Source organism: Lampetra fluviatilis, chromosome 27 (assembly GCF_964198595.1).
Source record: "Lampetra fluviatilis chromosome 27, kcLamFluv1.1, whole genome shotgun sequence".
Lineage (NCBI taxonomy): Eukaryota > Metazoa > Chordata > Hyperoartia > Petromyzontiformes > Petromyzontidae > Lampetra > Lampetra fluviatilis.
In genome coordinates, this window is record NC_136301.1 from 376,524 (window position 1) to 385,552 (window position 9,029).

Genomic DNA, 9,029 nt, shown 5'->3' on the forward strand with positions numbered 1-9,029 from the left:
CATTTCATGAAGGATATGGTGTGCATCGGCCGACGCACTCACTGATACATACGCACGCACTCACTCCCTGCACTCTACACATACACTACACTCGCTAGTTTGTACATACTCAGCCACTCACTCCTATACACATGCGCTCACAATGGCGCGCGCACACGTGCATGTCCACGCGCATGATACATGTTTACAAATATTCCTCGAGTAAAGTTTTCTTTCAGACCGTCGATGCAAGAGCTTTGTTGGCGAGCACCTATTAAGGCTGTAATGGCACGGAAAATGTTGTAACATACAGCAGCCGCCATTCGCCAATAGAGGTAGGTGGTAGTGGTGACGCCTCCATGGACAGCGCTTGTGCCAGGCTAGTTGCACTTCGAGGCCACGTGGAGGGTCGAAAACTCGTTGGGAGGAGGTCACGAGATGGCCCAACGTGTTACGCGTGAACCGACTGCGACGATTGTCAGATCCAGCGCACGCGCCCTGCGCCCTGTGCTCGCCACCTCGCCGTGCTGTATCCGCCCGCCGCTCCCCTACGCTCCTCCGTTGGTTCCGAGGGCGGCTTTCCTCGAGCTGCCAAAGAGTCTCGTTCCCCGAGCGCCCCCCCCCCCCCCGTGCGCACAGCCACGCTCACGGTCACGCGAGCATCACCGCAGCAACCGGCGGCGATCGCAGCTGTCGCTCTGCAGGAGGGCGCGCGTCCACTCCGTGCTGCGCGCGTGGGGTCGCCTTGGCCAACGTCGGTGACGATTTTCTGAAGATCGACTTCGGCCTTAAAATAACGACCTGGTGCGGTGTGGAAACATCAGCGCTGGGCGTGGTGCTGGCCACCCATTCCCTCGTGTGCAGTTCCGGCTTTAATAGGTGCTCGCTAACAGCCCTAACGCTCTGTTAAAATGTCTGTACGGAGGGCCTTTGTCTCCTGTGGCGCTTTGTGGTGTGTGTGGTTGTTATTAGGGTGGCGCTAGACAAACCATGATGGTGATGCTCTGCAAATCTACTAAACGCATGCGCTGTACTCACACATGCGTGCACAAAGACACACGCACACAACCATCGAGTCACACGCGTAGGCACATGCAGAGGAGGTGTGATTGCTGCAAGGTGTAGCCGGGAGTTGACAGTACTGAGTGCCACCATCCCGGACACTTGGTTTCGAAAGGCCGCCACGAAGCCAAAAAAACACTAGTCATGGACATTGCCCAAACATCCCAATGCATGACCTTTCTGGGGAAGAACACACACTTTTAAGACTTTGTGAGGCTTGCCTGGCAAAACCCTTGCCTTTATTATTACTCACATACACTATACGCACAGTGTGTGCGTGTGTATGCAAGTACACATTCAAGCACTCCGCTGCGTACAAAGATCTCTCTGTCGCTAAGTGCTGTGGGCAGGAACGTGTGGAGTGAATGCGGTGTGGCCAGGACCACGCCCGACCGCCTTTGTTTTTCATTCGCACCAGATACTCATTTAAGGCTGCACCGACCCAGGAGAAGCTCAGGATGTGTTCTGAGAGCACTCGCCATCAGTGTTAGCCGGGACTGGAAATCCAAACCCGATGGCCTGGTTTGACGAAGACAAAGATCCCCTGGATAGCCTCCAACAGACTGTTGGGGCAAGTCCTGTTCGTGAAGACTGGGACAGCACACGCTGAGGTTGGTGGCCAATACCACGCTGGGCCGCCTTTGTCTTCCCAATGCCGATGTTTACACACCGCAGCAGGTACTCATTTCAGGCCGAGTCGACCTAAGGGAAGGCCCAGGAACGGTAAAAAATATTCGCCACTGTTCGTGAGCGGGAATCGAACGCGGGTGGCTGAGTTCGTAGCGCAGTGCTAAGCACTACACTACCGCTCCCCACTAGTGTGTGTATATATATATACACACACTAGTTCGATATATATACACACAACGCTAAATCCGCTTATTTTTAAGCTGTATTCTCTAAGCTCTTGATCCCTCCCCCTCTGCAATCATTCAATTGTTTTCTCCACTCTCCCTCGCTCACTGGTTTTACAAGTGTCCTGTATGACAGTCACAGGCTAGCGACTGTTAGAGACGTCGAGTGGCTTTGTGTGGGCAGGGCGCGTGGCGATAGAGTGAGATGGTGTCCCGTGGTCGAGACTAACAACGGAGTGGCAGCCAGAGAAGGCATCGCGTCCGAGAGGACGTTCGATACCCGTGGAGATGGAGCGATAAATCCGGCTCGTGTGCAAGGTACTAGGGGGGATTGTTACATCCCGGGACCCTGGGAGATGACGATTGGCTTGGGGAGGTTTTCATCCAGCAGTGGCTTGATCATATCGGATAAGGATGTTAATGATGATTCATCTTATTTTACCAGCTCACTCTGTCTTACACTCCCTCTTGTTTTGTTTCTATCCGAGCTCTGTTCGTTTGGTTTCCATGCACCCTCACCCCCACCTACACCCCCCCATCTCACTCACTCCCTCTCTCACTTTACCTCCCCGGGTCTCGTATACAAAAGCCTCCTCTCTCCCCGTACATACCTCCCACCAAAGACAAAAACCCCACGTATAGCCTTTACAGACTTGGGGCAAGTGCTGTTAGCGAGTAGCACCTTTGAAGGCCGCTATGGCACACGAGGGGGTGGGTGGCCAGCACCACGCCAGACCGCCTTGGTCTCCCCAGTGGCGATGTTTACACAGCACTAGTTACTCATTTGAGGCTGAGTCGACCTAGGGGAGTCCCAGGCCCGCTTCAGATAACCATCACTGGTATTGTTGACCGTGAGCAGAAATCGAACTCGTGTGGGCGGGTTCGTAGCGCGGCACGCTAACCACTACACTGCCGCTACCCACATCTCCCATCGTCACCACCACCACCATGGTGCACTGCTACCCCCTTCAAAACTGAACCCCTCCTCACCTCGCCCTGGGCGCTGTGCCATGGCCCAGGGGTAGCGCGTTCGCTGCATGTTGCAAAAGTTCGCGGAATCTGGCTCGGCGGCCGCCCTGGTTATTCCTGCCGGTGTATTTCACCACACAAATACTACGCGTCGCGTCTGCTCGACAGTGGACGTTCAAGAACTGTCGAAGTCCTTCGACGAGAGCAGGCCTTTCCATGTGTGCCGGTCCAAATTTGCCAAGTTTGAAAAAAAATCCACCGCAGATTACTTCATTGAGATCACACACGGCAGCGACCATCGCCCCCACACCGACTGGAGACTCGCGTACGATTGCGGGTCACCTTGTGACACACAAGGATAGCTGCCGCTGGGGGTGCCCTTTCGAATATTTTAGATGCGATGTGATCCAAGTCACGCGGGAAGCATTCTAAGAGGTCGCGGCTCTAACAAACACAACTGCTTATCATTTGGCCCTAAGATATCATTTGTGTACAGCGTTGTGGGATGCAATTAGCATGAATGACTCTATAGAAAATTTAATTATTATCATCATCATTATTTTAGACTGTGGGATACAAACATTAAACGGCCTGGCGTTACGTGAAGGCTCCCTTGGCTGCACTTTCGCTAAGCGTTGAATTGGTTGAGATGGGCTGTGATGTAAGGCGCTTGGAGTTGCCAAGGCATTTACGCCAGCGCCACTAAATACGTATTTTATCATCTCTTTTACATATTTTTTCTTTTTTTCTTTTATTACGTTGTGTGTCTCTCAAATATGAATGGTGTAATGTTATGTTAACATGTGAGGCGCTCTGTGACGATGTTATTCTGAAGGGTGCTGAATAAAATGAAGTTTGATTACAAATGAAAATCCTCATGCGTCACGTCATGAACTGATGTTGAAAGAGGCAGCGCAGTGCACTGTGGGCGCATTTCCCTGGAGTCAGTCTCGAGAGAGGAGACTCAAGTAGGGGTGGGGAGGGAGTCGATAGCACGCATGGCTGGGCAATGGAGCTCCAGACAGTGTGGCCAACATGGGAGAAGAAGCGACCTCCCATACTGACACGGACAGTAATGTAATCACACCGCAAGTACAAATAATCGATGCCTCGAGTTTCCTGGCTGGCCGCTGTCTGGGCTCCTCTCCACCCCCACAATAACTACGTTGTTGTTGTTGTTGTTAGAGACTGCTGCGGGCCGTTGCCACCGAAACTATCGGGGTAAGTGGCTACACGGGATTTTCCGTGTAACAAATATGAACATTTAGCTGCATTGAAACGTCGGAACAAGAAGTTTGCAAGATAATAATAAATAGCGACACCGACGAAGAGGTGGAAGTCACGAATACAGAAGACAGACCACGGATCATTTAAAATTGTTCCAGCGTTGTATTGTGTGTTCCTATTAATGCAATGATTTCGTCAGAATATTCTTTAAATTCTACAGAATAAAAAAAATAAAGCAACCTCACAAGACATATTATCTTGCCATTGTATTACACAACAATCCGATGGCTTTTAGTTCTCCGAGTACAAGAGGATTGCGAGAAGAGCAGTGACAACGCCGTCTCTTATTTTCCCTCACAAAGCAACGAGTTCTCTACTGGTAATATAACAATAACTCCCAAGCCTGTGCCAATCCACTGCTGGATGACTCCCTCCCCACGCCGTGTTGATCGTGGGGGTTTGTCGAGGGTGAGTGGTGGGTAGTAGGGCCGCATGACTCCATCTGATATCACGCGCCACTAATGTTCAGAATCAGTATTTACACTGGAGGAATCCGATGAGCTATAAAGATCCTTGTTCACAGATGGCCTCCATTCGAACTCAAGTAGCCGGGTTCAACAACGCAACGCTCCACGCCGCAGAGTCGGCTACAGTGAGAGGGAGGCACAGCGGGGGAGAGGCTGTGCGCCCAAAGGGAGCCTACCTGGCAACCGCAGTTAATTATGAAATGAATAACGCGGCAATGTCTCTCTTGTCTCTCCCAACACCTCATCCTACCCCCCTCCACGTGCCCTCGTTACCAACGCCGCCGATGGCGTCACCAGGTGTGCGTCACGCGAGGTCACGGAGCCCGCACGCGCGCGTGCACCTGCGAGACCAGGGTCAGAGTTAAGGTCATGGTCAGGGTCATGGTCATGGTCAGAGTCAGGGTTACGGTCAGGGTCAGGGTCCATGGTGATGGTTTCGTGACTTTAGCTGTCTTCTGTGTAACAAGTTAGTGTTTTGATTACGCTGATTTGTTTTTTCCTGTACTGTACCTGTTGATTTTAATATTTATCAGTTTGTATAATGCAGGTCGCCTTTCAAACAGACACCTGTGTAGCCTTTTGTCAAAATTATCAAATTGATATTTATAATTTTAAAGCTATGTAATCATGAATCTTATCGGTGTTTCATGTGAATGATGCATTTATAATAACTATAATGCTAACTTCTAAGTGACGCTGTCTGTCTACCACATGCTGTCTTGTGCTGCCTTTACAATTGTTCGTTTGTTGCCCTAATAAGTGCTGCTTATTCGAGCGAAAACTTGGGCTCGTAAAATCCACAGCACGGAAATAGATGTATATGCAGAGTAATACCCAGATTTACGTTTCCCCCTTTTACGTTGTTTCGCAAATACGTCGTCACTTTATTAACACCACTACCTGATTTGCATCGCTTCAACCCCACACTTACGTCGCTGACAGCATCATCGTCCTTTCTCGTATCTCGTCGCCTCTCAGCCTTCCCCTCCACCTACGACCCTGCACGTCGCTTTGATGTACGTCGTTGCGATATGCGGTACCTCCCGCATCTACAACATGGGCGTCGAGCCCTTTAACCGCGAAAGGCCTGCTGTGGTGGTGGAGTGTCCTGCACTGTGACCCTGGCTGGCCACCTGAATTTGATTCCCAATTGCTTCGGCGAGCATCAGTGGCGCGTGATGGATGACTCATCGTGATGATTTGTTCTGGTCGTTCGCCCAGGAAAGTGTCACCGAGTCTCACGACTCTTTTTTCAGGAGGGTCCTGCAAGATTTTCACAGTGGGGGTCGAGGGGGGGGGCGAATGATGGCTGAAACCATGACGCCGGCGCGCGATCGCTTCATCTAGCGTCTGACGTCACGGGAACTTTAACGTCCACTGTCAAGCAGACGGGGCGTAGTTACTTTAACGGTTCATACACCCGACGTATTAATCGGGGCGGCCGCTGGATTCGAACCGTGAACCTCAGCAACAAGCGGCGAACGCGCTGTTGGGGGAGACGCGGGTGTGGGGGGGGGGGTGCGGGGAGGAGTTGTCGAGTGCGTGTGGGTGGGGTTGCCTTGACGCGCCAGCCAGGTGAGCATGCACCGTTGCCAATCAGGCCCCTCGCGAGCTCCCAATTAGGCAGCTCCCACGTGGCGACAGCTGTGCAATCGTCATGTCCATGTGCAAACAGGTGAATGATAATAATGATGACAAATAATGAGAAGGATGTGTTTTGATGATGCGGCGCAAGCACAGACCGGTGAGATGCGCAGCATTTATTGAAAAGCAAGACACACGTTGTGCACAATATACAAAAAGTATAAAATTTTACATGGCCCCCATTCATCGCGAGGGCAGGCACCGCGGGCAGTTCACCGCGAGGCTGGCAGCTTGTGCCAGATGTCGCATCATCACCCACAACGTATACATCGTCACCAATTGGAGGGTGCGGGCGCAGTCTTGTTGCGAGTGCTCCGCTGGATGAGGGCCTCCCCGCGCCGTGCGGGTCGTCGGGGCGATGTAGCCATACTTCACCATGCACTCTGATCAGTGCAGGTCCGTTAAATGCGGTGAGCATAGATGTGGCAGCATAGAAGTGCAGCACAACAGGTGTATTTTTAGCTGGATTGCCCTCGGCAGTTCATTCCGACCTGATCATTTCGCGGTCAGCGGTCCATCAGCCTGCAACTACCCACTGACTCACCTACTCACCCACACACTCACCTACTCAGCGGTACATCAGACTGGAACTCACCTACCCACACACTCACCTACTCACCCACACACTCACCTACTCACCCACACACTCACCTACTCAGCGGTACATCAGACTGGAACTCACCTACCCGCACACTCACCTACTCACCCACACATTCACCTACTCACCCACACACTCACCTACTCAGCGGTACATCAGACTGGAACTCATTGCCGCTGCACGATGTTCGAGACTCCTCACAGACATTGACCCAGTTCAGTACAACATGCAACTGTTGATTAGAGCTCACAATGTATGCATTCTAAGCACTCGCTTTTACTTACAGTATTTGCTTGATGTATCCCCGAAGCCTATTTCACATGTTTGTGGTTCCTTGCAAACAACTTATCCCGCATCCATTCTGATTAAAATATGTATTGAGAGTATTTGGCTGATATACATTTCTACGTAACAAGCCACTTCGTTGAGCTATCATCTGTGGCTCAACCCCGTAGAAAAAGAGCTACAGCTCAGTCGGCTTTACCTGATAAAATAAAAAAGTGGTTGTTTATAGTTTAGAAATAGTTTAGATATTCCCATTGCACTATTAGTAATGTCACAAGGTAAGCACACGTGTCCTGTTGGGGAGTGTCGAGTAAAGGTGTCACCAACAGGACGACATCGTTCATCACACCGAATAATCGGAGAACCTCAGCTCTCGGCCCGAGTGTTTTTCGAGGTCGTGGCCGCGTTGTCGTTCGGCACGGTGTCTGAAGTTTTCGCCCCACAGCCCTGCAGCAGGTTGATGGAGCGAGACGTCGAACATGTATCGTGCTCAACGACGCCCGCGGTACAATTACATTTTTTTTACAAGAACCGCATCGGAGAGCTGTACAGCGCCAGCGAGAAAAGCGATATGCAGTCGTGCGGTGTCCATTATGGCCCATCACTTCTACGGGCGCTTTCCTCAGCCAAAAGCCACGTGGTTCTGCATCGCTCGCCTACGAAGAGCAGCACGTTATGTGCCAGTCACCCAATATACATTTGATTTACAATGTTATTTTTTGCGGTTAAAGACAGAGGTGTAAATGTTGCATCGAGTCGTAAATTAACGTCGATCTTTAAGCTCCACAAAATGCGTGTGCCGAACTGCTCATGGTTGGTTATAATTGGTGTGTCATTGTTCCTGTTTGCGGATTCAAGTGAACCCCCACCCGCCCCCTTTCTGCAGCCACTAGTGGCCGTTACATTCACCACAATGTTAAAATTTGAATCGATTCTTGAATACAATCATGACGTTGAATTGCAACACACAATGTTAAAATTTGAATCGATTCTTGAATACAATCATGACGTTGAATTGCAACACGATTCACAGTTGATTTTTGAGGATGAGGTCCCATAGAGTAAAATGTTGTGTCTTACACCCTCCTCCACCCGACACAGCAAATGCATAAAGTCGTCACGTGATGAACAATCGTGGCATTGTACCGCATCAGCAGCGCTAACGGCAAATTGTTGTTGTTGAGAACGATCCACACACGTATCGATTTGGTACCACGTGTCGCTGGTAAGTTACAAGCAGCATAATCAGGCTGTTGCCAGAATTCAAGTTTGAATTGCAACAATTCATGGAATTGCAGGACTCCAACCCAACAAGCGAAAAACATAATAAGACGACAAATCACATCTAAATCTTACACAGGGTGTCCATAGAGGTATCGTCTTATATGAACGAATTATGATGAAAGACAGCAGGTTGAAGTGCGTGGTTGAAACGATGGCAGCATCTTCTCCTGTGTACCCTTCTGCTTGCGTATATTCGACAAGGCTCGATCGCTATCAGCCCAACCAATGAAAACGATCGCACCCGATGTGGTGGCGAGCATCTTGGGGCTCTGAAGCCGCGATAGGACGAGCCGCCAATGCCACGGGGGAGACTCATACCAGGTGTGTGTGAGGTTATCAGAGATGTGGATATTGTATTGTCAACATCTTCACCATTCATGGCTTCACCAAGCTGTACCTCAACCAGCTCAGGCTTCCCGTCAATCACGTGACTTCTGTGCCGCTATTCCCACTCTGAATCCGTCCCCCCTCTCCCCGCCACCCCCTGCGAAAATAGACGCTGCTCCGTGCACCATCTTCCACCCTCTGCTCATCTCTCCTCACCCCTTTCCTCCCGTTTCTCAGTTCATTTTCCATCCTTTTCCTCTTATTCCCCATTCT